Source organism: Podarcis pityusensis (genome assembly GCF_964106645.2).
Source record: "Podarcis pityusensis genome assembly, chromosome: 6".
NCBI lineage: Eukaryota > Metazoa > Chordata > Lepidosauria > Squamata > Lacertidae > Podarcis > Podarcis pityusensis.
Window position 1 is genome coordinate 29,304,083 of NC_138030.1, and position 11,163 is coordinate 29,315,245.

An 11,163-nucleotide genomic window follows, 5' to 3' on the forward strand; every position below is an offset into this window, starting at 1 on the left:
GGGGGTGCTTCAAATGTATGGGGCGTATAAAGCCACTGTTGGCTCTGCTAGTTAAATCGCATGAAAATGCTGCACGTTGGCAAGCGGCGAGACCTCCTGGCAGGTATCTGAGAGAAAGAGCTATACTGTAACTTGGGGATACAGGGAAATTGGCCTCCTTTCAACTTCCTCCGCCCACTTGATTTTAGCTCACTGGTTTTTGAGAACAGGATAAAATGCTAAGTAACATGAAAGAAACAAGCTTCTTTTTCACAAAACTCTTCCACTTGTCAGTAATTTTAATCAGAAGAGGTACTTACTCTGCGGTGGTTTTGTGTGGCTCCTGGCACTGAATAATTCTCCCTCAGAACCCCCATCTCTTTTATCTGTTCCTTTATTTTCTTTTTTTGAGAACAACACAGAACCTCCTTTGGAAACACCCATGATGCCACCACACAGGGAAACTTTCCTTATTTAGTGTTATGGGCCAAGTAAAAGCAAGACTGCAGCTACCGCGAATTCTCTTAACCAGAGAGAAAAGGCTTCTCATGTTTCTGTCATCTCCTGTTTATCCTCTAAGTTGGTCTTCCTGCTCTCACAGGGCAATATTAGCTGTAACAGACTTCTGTTTCAGTGTAAAGATATTGATATCCTCCACTCTGAAAGTTGCATTTTGGAGGAGAATTTAAGGAACCAACATTCTGCTGATTATTGGGTGTGTGTGACAAGGTTAATAAAAGGTAAAGGTAAAGGCGACTATGGGATTGTGGTGCTCATCTCGCTTTCAGGCCAAGGGAGCCGCCGTTTGTTTGTTTTTTGTTTTTGTTTAATATGCTTTTTATTAGTTTTCTTAACAAACACACACAAGAAATTAACAAAAATGATAAAACAACATACATACATACATATGTTCTTACAAAAGAACTTATGCCACCATGTTCTTAATTCCCAATTCCTTATCTTCCCCAATAGACTTCCACCTTCCTCAAAGCGGGTATGTCTTATCTGTTTAATAAACTGCTTTTTTAATCATTTCACCATTTCTTCTGTTATCTGAATACTATACTTATAATCCATATTGTGGTTTGCGAAAATTAATCAAAGCATGTCCAGGTTTTAACTTGTGGGCACTTTTTTTTTAAAAAAAATTCTTTATAAATTTCCCACTCCTTTTTGAATTTTTGGTTTGGTTGTCTCCTAAATGTCTCTGTCATTTCTGCCAGTTCGAGATGTTCAAATAATTTATCCTCGCACTGCCACACCTGAAACTTTATTACAAATTGGCTTGCTTATATTGGTTAAAGGATTGGATGACACTGCAGAACTCAGATTTACTAGATTTGGAAGGTTTTGATAACTGTTTTGGGTGGCATGCATACCTGGGATATGAGAAAGTTAAAAATCATAGAGGCATCCTGAACCATATTATAAGGAAACCACTATATAAGGTATGGAAAAAATATAAAGATATACAGCGGTACCTCGGGTTACAGACTCCGCTAACCCAGAAATAGTACCTCGGGTTAAGAACTTTGCTTCAGGATGAGAACAGAAATCTCGCAGGAGTGGCGGCGCGGCAGCAGCGGGAGGCCCCATTAGCTAAAGTGGTACCTCAGGTTAAGAACAGTTTCAGGTTAAGAACGGACCTCCAGAACAAATTTAAGTTCTTAACCCAAGGTACCACTGTATTGGAACCCAAAACTCACTGGTGGCTATCCCCTTTGGAGGCCATAGCAGTGAAAAGAAGAAAAAAATGGAATAAATTCTCTATCCACCCACCTGCCCCCAAGAAATCACTGTTTGCCCTGTTGGAGGAAATGAAGGACTGTTCACAGCACTTTGTACACTAAAAAGAGGGCTGTGGAAATTAACAAGCATCATGATACATGTTAAGAAAGTAACAGGATGTTCTACTTCTCTACTGGTAAAATGTTGCTACATTATGTATGTCATTATGTAGTTTCTGACCTTTTAAAACCAGAGAGAAATGCCGTGTTGAGGCATAAGGTTAAATGCCAAAGAACAAGAGCCAAAATTAAGTCATTCAGGAAGGACAGTAGATTTCACTCTGTGTCTGCAATGCAAAGAAGTAAATGGGACACATTTGACCATGAAGTTCTGGTGCCAGGCAGAGTAGACCACAGCAGGCAAGATGAACCAGTGGTCTGATCATGTCTACAGCAGCTTCCTAGGAAGATCATGGCAGGGGTGATCAACTGGAGGAGTGAAAGGAGATTCAGGAGTGAAGAGGGGAAGAGGACCACCAGGTCTTGATCCAGCCTTCCCTAGCATGGTGCACTGATGACATCTGGATGTCATCAGACTGGGGAAGACAAAACCTTAATCAGTTTCAGAATTTAGTACCGGAGCCTAATTTTAGTACCAGGATTCATTTTTGGAATGGTTCAACTAAATAAAATAAAAATAATAAAAATCTCTGACAATGTACCAACTATGGTGTGTGTGTGTGTGTGTGTGTGTGTGTGTGTGTGTAAGTAAAAATGTCTTCCCTTGAAAAAAAAATCCAAAGTGTCTAATAACAGTGCTATACACATAGAACTGATCAAACTTATCCATTCTGAAGGAAATCAGCCCTGAGTGCTCACTGGAAGGACAGATCCTGAAGCTGAGGCTCCAATACTTTGGCCACCTCATGAGAAGAGAAGACTCCCTGGAAAAGACCCTGATGTTGGGAAAGATGGAGGACACAAGGAGAAGGGGACGACAGAGGACGAGATGGTTGGACAGTGTTCTTGAAACTATGAACATGAGTTTGACCAAACTGCAGGAGGCAGTGGAAGACAGGAGTGCCTGGCGTGCTCTGGTCCATGGGGTCACAAAGAGTCGGACACTACTAAACAACAACAACAGCAACAACAACATGCACATATTTAGGATTGTGCAACAGGATATCCTAGCGATGTAGCTCCCAGGCAGACTCCTGTTCTGTTCCCCTCTTTTTAGAAATTAACAGGGGGTACCAGGAGGTCTGGAAGGGACGCGGGTGGCGCTGTGGGTAAAACCTCAGTGCCTAGGACTTGCCGATCGTATGGTCGGCGGTTCGAATCCCCGCGGCGGGGTGAGCTCCCGTCATTCGGTCCCAGCTCCTGCCCACCTAGCAGTTCGAAAGCACCCCTAAGTGCAAGTAGATAAATAGGTACCGCTTTATAGCGGGAAGGTAAACGGCGTTTCCGTGTGCTGTGCTGGTGCTGGCTCGCCAGAGCAGCTTCGTCACGCTGGCCACGTGACCCGGAAGTGTCTTCGGTCAGCGCTGGCTCCCGGCCTCTTAAACGAGATGAGCGTGTAACCCTAGAGTCGGACACGACTGGCCCGTACGGGAAGGGGTACCTTTACCTTTACCTTTTACCAGGAGGTCTGGCATGGTGAGAAGAATGTGTGCAGAGCCCTAGACTGGAGATTGTTCTGGACATTGTCAGGTCAGGACTTTGATGCAGAAGTCCAGGGCCCACACAGCAGAACGAGCAGAAAGACCCCCAAATGCATCAGGGTTATCTTAGCCTATGTTGATGTATGTGAAGTCATGCCCATTGGCATTTAAAGGGGAGAGGAGAAGGCTCTGCAATATCATTAAGCCCAGGGTCTAAAATTTCTTAGCCATGCCACTAACGGGAGACAAATTCTGTCCCTAACAGTATGGATGCAATGGCTGTGGTGGGCACTGGAGGGCAGCAAAGTGCCTATGGCAGGCCCTGAGAGAAAGAGACAATGAAATCTCTGATAAGGTTGTCCTGCGCTGTTTGCTTACTGCAGCAGTACAGCATTACCCTGGCAATATCACTTGTACTTTTCATTAGTCATTTGTGACCTTTTACTTCTGTAATCAAACAAGACAACCTAACACTTAAATCTGAGCATTTAGGCCTGACATTTACAATTGGTTCTCAAGTTAGGGAGACCAAATGAAAATTTCCTAGCAGGCAGCACACAATGGGGGGAAGGAAGCGCCAAATAATTCATTTGCTGAGTAACATGTATGTCATCCCTATTCAATCATCTGTATCTGACTGAATAATATCAGTTGATATTTGTACTGGAGTGGCTGTCATTAAACAGTCAATATTCATCTGGAATTACTGGCACACCGAGGTAGCCAAGGTATCACATCTCCGCTGCTGAGGACATGGAGATTGCATTTGATTAGTGTAAAGTACGGCTGATATTACAGGGGCAATGGCATTATAGCACCAGGCAGAGCATTTCCCTCTTTAAATTTACGGGAGCCGGAGAAGCAAAGGTATCATTCTCTGTGTTTCTGTAAAACAAGGTTTCACATTAGATCTGGAAAACAGCTCCCTCCCTGAAAACGAACAGTTCTCTCCTTCCTTTTGAAATGTTTTATTGCGGAAGGAAGAAGAGCTCTGCTGGACAAGCCAATGACCCATCAAGGCCGACATCCTCTTCACAGAGTGGCCGCTCAGTTGCCTACGGGGAAACCCACAAACAGGAGCCAAGCACAAGAGGTTTCTGGCAACTGGAATTCAGAAGCCTATTGCCTCAGAGCGTAGCCACAATGGCTAGTAGCCACCGATAGCCTTCACCCTCCACGATTTTGCATTATGTTTTTAATCACTGATGTTCTGTAATGTGTTTTTGATGTTGTACACAACCTTCGGGCCTTCTGATAAAGGGTAGTATATAAATTGAATAAATAATTAATAATAATAATAATAATAATGAATTTGCCCAGTCCTTTTTCAGTTTGTGGCCATCACTGCCCCCCTGCAGGAGCAAGTTCCACAGTTTAGCTATGTAAGGTAATGAAGAAGTACTTTCTTTTATCTGTCCTTCCAACTTTCAGCTTCAGTGAATGTCCACAGGTTTTAGTGTTGTGAGGGAGAATTCCCCCCCCCCATCCACTTTCTCCATGCCATTAGTGAGCTACAATTCATCTCCAAAAAGGTTATCGTTTTGCAGCCCGATTTTGTAGGTTATTGGGGTGGGACGTAGATGCATAGATTAAGCCCTAGATCCCAGTCTGGGCTCAGTGACACAGAGGAAACTGCTTTGAGACAGATTCTGGCCATTAATTCATGTAGCTCGGTATCAGTAACATAGCAAGGGTGTTGCAGCAAATGTAGAAACACCAGGTGCAAGATGAGGTGGGGTGAGGGACAAGACTGGTTGCTGATGCTGTTATGTATCTTAAAACCATTATAATAGCATGAATTTCATAGATTTAAAGGTGACTTACATATTTATTTCATTATCAACAAGGCAGCATTACCCACATGCAATTAATAAAACCATTATAAACAGTCAATAATAGCCTTAGTAATCCTGTGTGGGTAATTTTGATTTTTTGATAATGGAACAAATATGAAAATAATATTTAAATGTATTAAATTAGTTCAATTTAGATCTGGTTTACCATTAATTAGTAAACTGCATTAATGTGATTTTGCAAAATGCTGGGGCGTTTTTCGGAGCTTCAATTTAATTAGAATTAACTATCTTGCTTTCACAAAACATTAGCGGGCTGTTGTAACCAGTGGGGGCTCGTCCACTTGAGCTACTGGGGCACAGCCCTCCCAATGAGAATGTCAAGCAATCTGAAAGTCACACACACTCTCCTGTCCCCTACTCCACATTTTATACTTGCATGAATTTACAGAGGCTTGTGGAGGTGTTTCTTCAATCTCCTGTCCTCTCTGTTGGGAAGGTTATCCTGTAGGCACCATCCCATATTAGGGAGGATTGCTGGAAGAACAGCCTTGCACCAAGTGGCAGCCTATTGGAATCACACACCAGTTCTGAGCATGCTCAGAACTGTTTCCTTGAAGGCTAGATTTCCTCATGGTTTGTAGCATGTCCTGGTAACCAGAGAAGCAACAGGGAATGTCTCGTACTTTGAAGAGCATTTTTTGTTGCTGTTCAGTATGTGTTTTGTGACTAGAGAGTGAGAACAAGCAAGTGACAGTGGACAAAGTGTGAGTCTCTTTCTGTAATAAATATCTACTTTTTTAACCCATTTAACTTGTGAGTGGGTGCACTTGAAACTAGAAGGTGGGGCCACGAGAGGATCTTCTCATGGATAAGTACCCCAGCCTGGCGCTTTTAAGCAGCAAGCTGGCACTCGTGCCTGCTAGCAGGATTGCCTTTCTGGGACAGTTCATTTCATTTGCGGTCTGCAAATATACACATATCAGCACATCCCAGAACTCTGAAGTGCAAGTTATAAAATGATATCGGGCACTGCTTCAAGGCGAATTACCTAAAAGTGAGTTTCAGTTATGTATGTTGAATATCGGGTTGCCAACTTCTCGTTCAGCCTCTGTAGCTGTGGCAGCTGCTTTTTTTCTACAGCGTTCAGCGCATAATGTATTTCTCTCCAGGTATCAAAAAGCTTCAGCTTCTAGTTCCTGCATGCCAAATTGCTGTTAAAGGCATAATTGCAAGAGTCGGTGGAAAATATTGGCAACCACTGCTGAATATTAGCCAGCTCACTGGTGGAGTGAGATTGGGAGCAAAGGATGGGATTGCTGCCCTAATTCAGCATAGGAAATATCACACCTGCTGTGGTATATTTGTCAACTCCCCAGTAATAGTTCCAGTTTTTAAAAAACGCAGCATCTGCTTGGCTGTCACTTGCCTCCGTTTCCATTTTCTTCCTTTGTTTACGAAAAATATTTGTTTTCTCTTTCTCCTTCTCCTCATCGCGCCTATCTGCTGTTGTATTAGACTTCCAGCTCCCATCTTACGTGTGTGACATTTCCATGGCAACAGCCTGTGATGTGAAATTGAATGGATAGACCAAGAAATGAGTCATGAATAAGCTTTTTGTCCTCTCCCTCTCCCCCCTCTCTCTCCCCCCCACCCCCACCCAGCCTGATATTAAAGCTAAATCACATTTTGATGAAATGTGCTTTAACTGGGCGGCAATGTTAAAAAGAGATTCTAAAAAAGGTGTCATGTGTGGGGTGAGACCGTTGCATCGCCAGTAGCCCCAAAATTGCTGGGAGCATCAAATGTCAGGGCAAAGGGTGTCCTTTGGAACAGAAATCAAATGAACTTCAGATTGATGGAAGTGTTGTCTACTGGTAGGAAACCAAGACTAGTTACTCCTCCACTCACTTTTCTTGGGGTTTGCTAACACCCCATATCCCTGTCACTTAGTTTGCCTTTTCCTATCAGTTACCTTTGTCTGGTTTCTCCACAGCTATGAATTCACATTTGTTAACCAATTGCAGTGACAAGAGGAAGCAGCTTCAGCAGCCTTCTACAACCTGGAAATGTCCAGATGTTTTGGTCTCCAATTCCCTGGTTCTGGGGATGTTGAGAGTAGCAGCAGAGGCTGGTCGATCAGTGAAAATGGGACACTGCCCTGCCAAGCTCAGTCTCTCTAACCTGATCTCGTTTTTTGACAGAATTACAAGCCTGGTAGATGAAGGGAATGCAGTAGATGTAGCCTACCTTGATTTCAGCAAGGCATTTGACAAGGTGCCCCATGATATTCTTGTAAAGAAGCTGGTAAAATGCGGTCTTGACTATGCTACCACTCAGTGGATTTGTAACTGGCTGACTGACCGAACCCAAAGGGTGCTCATCAATGGTTCCTCTTCATCCTGGAGAAGAGTGACTAGTGGGGTGCCACAGGGTTCTGTCTTGGGCCCGGTCTTATTCAACATCTTTATCAACGACTTGGATGATGGACTCAAGGGCATCCTGATCAAATTTGCAGATGACACCAAATTGGGAGGGGTGGCTAACACCCCAGAGGACAGGATCACACTTCAAAACGACCTTGACAGATTAGAGAACTGGGCCAAAACAAACAAGATGAATTTTAACAGGGAGAAATGTAAAGCATTGCACTTGGGCAAAAAAAATGAGAGGCACAAATACAAGATGGGGGACACCTGGCTTGAAAGCAGTACATGTGAAAAGGATCTAGGAGTCTTGGTTGACCACAAACTTGACATGAGCCAACAGTGTGACGCGGCAGCTAAAAAAGCCAATGCAATTCTGGGCCTCATCAATAGGAGTATAGCATCTAGATCAAGGGAAGTAATAGTGCCACTGTATTCTGCTCTGGTCAGACCTCACCTGGAGTACTGTGTCCAGTTCTGGGCACCACAGTTCAAGAAGGACACTGGCAAACTGGAACGTGGGAGGGCAACCAAAATGGTCAAAGGCCTGGAAACGATGCCTTATGAGGAACGGCTAAGGGAGCTGGGCATGTTTAGCCTGGAGAAGAGGAGGTTAAGGGGTGATATGATAGCCATGTTCAAATATATAAAAGGATGTCACATAGAGGAGGGAGAAAGGTTGTTTTCTGCTGCTCCAGAGAAGCGGACACGGAGCAATGGATCCAAACTACAAGAAAGAAGATTCCACCTAAACATTAGGAAGAACTTCCTGACAGTAAGAGCTGTTTGACAGTGGAATTTGCTGCCAAGGAGTGTAGTGGAGTCTCCTTCTTTGGAGGTCTTTAAGCAGAGGCTTGACAACCATATGTCAGGAGTGCTCTAATGGTGTTTCCTGCTTGGCAGGGGGTTGGACTCGATGGCCCTTGTGGTCTCTTCCAACTCTATGATTCTATGATTCTCCTCAGCCAGCCCACACCTGCCTGCCTTCTTACTTCCTGCTGGTTCATGTTAAGTATAATTGCTTAATCGTACATTGGAAAATGTATATGCCTATATGTGTATTGCTAACTGGACAAATTCCATAAATCAGCTGGATAGCTCAGCTGGTTAGAGCATGGTGCTTGACATCGCAAAGGTTGCATGTTTGATTCCCCATATGGGACAGCTGCATATTCCTGCATTGCAGGGGGTTCGGCTAGATGATCCTCAGGGTCCCTTCCAACAATACAATTCTATGAGCACCTCAATGGGTTGATAATTAACATAGGATATTCTCTGCTAGCTCTCATGTGGTGTAACTTGAGATCAAACATCCTCAACCTGTAGCCCTCCAGATGTTTTGGCCTACAACTCCCATGATCCGTAGCTAACAGGACCAGTGGTCAGGGATGATGGAAACTGTAGTCCAAAACATCCAGAGGGCTGAAGGTTGGGGATGCCTGCTTTAGATCATGTGATAAGTATTCAGTTGCACATGATGCTATACAACTATTTTGATGTATCATTATCTGTTTTTGTATCTGTTTGGAACAAGCTCAGTTAGTAAAGCTTTGAAACCATATTATGGGTCTGAACAACTTTTGACAGTTTTTATTTATCCGACTGCTTCAAGCTGCTCAATAATAATATCTGCAATAGTTTAGGGCGGGCATAGGCAAACTCCGCCCTCCAGATGTTTTGGAACTACAATTCCCATCATCCCTGACCACTGGTCCTATTAGCTAGGGATGGTGGGATTTGTAGTCCCAAAACATCTGGAGGGCCGAGTTTGCCTATGCCTGGGTTTAGGGGGTGGCATTGGCACTGCAGGGAGGAGGATGGGAATAAATACAGGATTAGTTGGCTCTGCTAATCATTGGCTCTAGTGCAGGCATCCCAACCTGCAGCCCTCCAGATGTTTTAGCCTACAACTCCCATCATCCCTAGCTAACAGGACCAGTGGTCAGGGTTGATGGGAACTGTAGTTGGGGGTGCCTGCTCTAGTGCCACCAGCCATTGGGCTCAGGCTCCACCTACTGTTAGCCACCCTGCCTTAAACCTTACCAGCCTCAATGGATACCAGCTGCCATTAGAGAGTTGTGGTCTAAAATATTTGGAGGGCACCAGGTTCTGAAAGATATGCCATATAATGTTCCATGCAATTTTATGCACTACCAGCAGAAGGAGCTTTGCATAAGGGCTTACCCACACCTCCTCTTGTCTGTATTTATTATCTTTCAACATTATGTTGCTGTTGTTTAGTCGTTTAGTCGTGTCCGACTCTTTGTGACCCCATGGACCAGAGCACGCCAGGCACTCCTGTCTTCCACTGCCTCCCAGCAGTTTGGTCAAACTCATGCTGGTAGCTTCGAGAACACTGTCCAACCATCTCGTCCTCTGTCATCCCCTTCTCCTTGTGCCCTCCATCTTTCCCAACATCAGGGTCTTTTCCAGGGAGTCTTCTCTTCTCATGAGGTGGCCAAAGTATTGGAGCCTCAGCTTCAGGATCTGTCCTTCCAGTGAGCACTCAGGGCTGATTTCCTTCAGAATGGATAGGTTTGATCTTCTTGCAGTCCATGGGACTCTCAAGAGTCTCCTCCAGCACCATAATTCAAAAGCATCAATTCTTTGGCGATCAGCCTTCTTTATGGTCCAGCTCTCACTTCCATACATCACTACTGGGAAAACCATAGCTTTAACTATACAGACCTTTGTTGGCAACTATGCCAAGCAGGGCACCCAAGATGGACAGGTCATAGTGGAGAGTTCTGACCAAACGTGATCCACCTGGAGGAGGAACCGGCAAGCTACTCCAGTATCCCTGCCAAGAAAACGCCATGGACAAATCTTTCAACATTATATAATATGCTAATTCCTATGTAGGTCCTAATTTTATCATGCCATTCTTTGTGATCGATGCCCGTCTCCATTTACTAGCGTAAAAAATTCCAGCAGCTTCCAAGAAGTAAGAGATCATTTCCTCACATTCTCACTTTATTGAGCTTTCCAAATGACTCAATAAACATATGACTGGATGCAGAGGAACTTCATAACCTCATATTCTTACTAATTGGACATTAATTCCCCCCCAGCCCCCAGAATTTTTCTGCACCATTTGCCACCCACATCACATGCAAAAGAAACCACCTTTATCCTTCTGGCATTTCCAACATATGGGGGAATATTTTTTGTTTATTTCCTTTCTCTTCTCAGGGGTGCTGCGCCTCCTACTCACTATTCTGTAGCCAATTTCTCTCATCCCTGCATGTGGTAATTTAAACGTATAGATGTAAATTAAGTCACAATTGCCATAATTTAAATTGAAAAACAGTACTTCAGACCTTAGTGGAAAGACTGATCCGGGGATTTGTGTGTCTGCTCGCTCTGCTGTCCAGGCACTAATGGCTGATGGGTAACTTCAAGGCCTCTAATGGATCTTTATCTTTGATGGGGCAACCTGTTAAATTACAGGACCACCATCTTAAAAATAGGACGCATGGCCTCTCTACACCAGCCGTCTGAAGCGTGATTTTGCTGGGCATGCACAGAAACTGATCTACGGGTAGTTTCGTTCTCTTGATAAAATATAATAAGAAAA